Source organism: Crinia signifera, chromosome 11, assembly GCF_055691185.1.
Source record: "Crinia signifera chromosome 11, ASM5569118v1, whole genome shotgun sequence".
Lineage (NCBI taxonomy): Eukaryota > Metazoa > Chordata > Amphibia > Anura > Myobatrachidae > Crinia > Crinia signifera.
Window position 1 is genome coordinate 84,275,815 of NC_139227.1, and position 3,360 is coordinate 84,279,174.

General features: G+C 41.5%; 1 pseudogene; it reads right to left on the reverse strand.

Annotated features, from left to right (window-relative positions):
- Positions 1-2,194: 2,194 nt before the first annotated feature.
- LOC146046497 (U2 spliceosomal RNA) lies at positions 2,195-2,287 on the reverse strand (annotated as a pseudogene).
- Between the last annotated feature and the right edge of the window lie 1,073 nt (positions 2,288-3,360).

Here is a 3,360-nt window from a genome sequence, read left to right on the forward strand (position 1 = left end):
ACTGCTCACTGCTCAATTTTGTGAGTATTGTGTACCACAACGCTCACAAAATTCCTGAGCCACTAATCTGCAGTCATCAGGACTGGGGAAATATGGGAGAGTGGCATGGCTCTGACTGGTCACAATGAGAAACAAATGAGAAGAGATGAAGAAAAAGTGAAATAAAGAGGTGAAATGAAAACAAAAAATAACCAGGGAAAAATGAAGGGAGATAAGGACAGAAATTAGAAAGAGACAAAAAATTCACTTTTATATACAAAGGATATAACATATACGTGGCACAATGAAAACAATACACAGAGCAGGAGTCCCACGACCCCCATAGAGGGAGAATAGAACCTCTGGTGAGCGCAGCGAGTCATCAAGCTTAGAGCATGACCGGTGCAGTGAGCCCACAAGGGGCTTCTTTGTGATCGGCCCGGCTGTCGACCCAGCATACCACACCCAGGAGAAAAAATGGCTAAAGAGCAGCCTGAAAGCCAGCAAAATAATCATCTCCATAGCACCAATTCCCACCAATATATAATAAATCACACAGGTATCCACAGGTATCCACTCTATCCTCTACCATGACTAGCCACCTGGTAGGGTGATAAAGCTGCACTCGATAAGGTGGTCCAGTAGACATAGCAGTCAATGTGAGGGCACCTAGAACTAAGAACTAAATATACTCCAACTGATATCTGCTCTAAAAAACAGGAAATCCGATGTTCTTTCACTCCCACTATAGCTAACCAATCACAAAACAAGATGTCACCACAACATCCAGGAGGGAGGGTGGGAAAACTAGAACAAAAGCGGCTGACCCAGTCCTTTAACAACCCCGATACAAAACTAATTTAACATGCTCAAATCTTTTAGCACAAACCCATCATCTGATGATTCAACAGGTCCTCCCCCAACCTCTTAAGGTTAAACTTGCTACATTCCTATTATGTGTTTTTATTCATACAAACTGTTCTATATGTTTTTCTTTCAATTTAAGTGAAATAAGTAAAACAAACTGGTTTTTTTTTCTTCATGCAGTGCATAAAACAGAAGAATCCAAAACTTTTTGTAGCACGTGGGGAAATTACCACTTCATGACCTTTGATGGCGTACCATATACCTTCCCTGGAACATGCGACTATTTGTACTCTTCTGATTGCCATTCAGACTACACTTCCTTTGTCATCACAATACATAGGCGAGCTAGTGAAGAAGAAGGCAACATACTGTATTTTAAAGCCATGGTGTATGATGTTGAAACTGTTATCAGTCCGATGGGGATCACAATTGATAATGAAGAGTGAGTGCTAAAAGTTTTGTTTATTTTTTGCTACTTTGCATAGACAGCAAGGAGTTAAATAGTTAGATATCAAAATCTAATAGAGGAGTAACAACATTTTTTTTTTAACTTGGAGCCCAAAGAGGTGCTCCAAACACCCAGTGTAGTGACCTAAATTGTGCATAGTGGGCATACATTCGTACGTACGTACGTATGTATGTATGTATGTATGTATGTATGTATGTATGGACTCTCTCTCAAAGTAGAACGGCCCGTTACCCCACTAACCCCTCTCAGCCAGAAGGCCCAAGAAGGGAAAATAGGAATCGGTAGGTCTTCTTTGCGAAAGCTTGGAGAGACCCTTTTCCCTCAACCCTCATAAGAGTTAGGGTGGGTGGGTCTGCCTTGCTGAAGCATGGAGAGACCCTCAGTAGGCTTCCCTCAAACTTACAGCTTGGGGTTGCCATGGGGGACCGCAGCACTCCCCCAAAGGAGAGAGCTTTGGTACGTGGGGAGTGGGTAGCTCATAAGGGTCATACCTACATCCCAGAAAACGTGACCAAAATAGTGAAAAATCGATTATATGAAGAAGGTGACAAACATGAGAGGGAAAATAAATAAATAATTTAAGAGACCTTAGCCATAGGCCCAGGGCAAGGACATGCAGCACTAACCTAAAGGGAAGTGCGCATTGATAGCGCCATACTTATGCATAATGATTTGAGATTGCATACTAGACCGGGCTTTTCGATGACTCTCCCTTAGGGGTGCAAACCCCCGAAAAGAAGACTAATTTACTCTGCCTGATGTTTCTCCCCCTCCCTATCAGTGAGCTGTGACTCCCTGGCAGGTCAATTGGTAATCAGCTGTACTTTTCTCTGCACCATACGGGAACCCTAAACCTGTATTGTGGTGGATACTATGTAGAAGTGTTTCCTCATTCTCTGCCAAATGCCGTTCCAGACATACTGATAAGAACAGATACTAAACTCGATCTTAGCCAAAAGGCCGAGAAGCGATAATGAATATAAAGGAGTGATAAATATCACACAATATACCCCCCAGCCAGAACAGCCAGAACTGGCAGCAAACATGTAGCTAAAATTTAAACCAAGGAAGAAACAATGAACAGAGTTATGGTGTGTATAAACCGTTGGCACCAAACCAGAAAATAAATGGGAGTAACACACAGCAAAGCTTCTCTCTTGTTGTATGTTCTTGTATGAATCGAGTAATTGGTGCATATGGGGAGGGAGACAGAAACAGAATGTAGTTAGTTATTGCATTTATTTAAACAACACAAAACTCTAAATATGCAAAAAAACAAGAAAATAAATTAGATTTGTCATAAATATATAAAGCAATAAATCAACAAATCAACATAAATGCTACTCAGTGACAGGAGAGAACAATGTAGCAGTCAATGTAGCAGTCAATGGAGCAGTCAATTACTAAAACGCCTCTGTACCAGAGAAAAGTGGATAGTCAGCATTAGATTGCTCCAAAGGGTCCCTGGATTAACCATTTAGTGTCTAACAAGTTTTCCTGTGATTGGAAATGATGCAATCCTCATCTGCCAGTCTGCGATCATAAGGTAATAGTGTCCAAAATTTGGACCAATGCACTGGTAAGATGCGCGAGTGCCGCAAATCCTGACAAAAGGTATTTACACTGAAACCTTTGTGATGGTGATAAATGTGAGAACAGGAACTAGCCATGCATTCCGGTCTCCCAGCCACACTGAAAGCTGGAGCCGGGTGGTACTGCGGGCTGGAGCCACACAGTGTGGTGGTCAGGAGCCAGGCAGTGCGGTGGTCAGGTCTCCATCTTTGCACCAGATCACCTAAAAGAGAGTTCTATCTTCATGATGTTCATTAATGGATCATTCTATGTATATTTTCAAGAATATTGGCAATTTGATGAGTCTGCATTTCAACTCATTAAAACCCTGTTTTACAGATTTGATACATTTCATAAAAAAAATGGCCTTCAATTTATAGACACTTGTGAATACTTTGAAATCTCAGGATATGGTTTGACGATTACGTGGAACTGGGGTGATAACATCAAGGTGAGTACATATATGATAAACA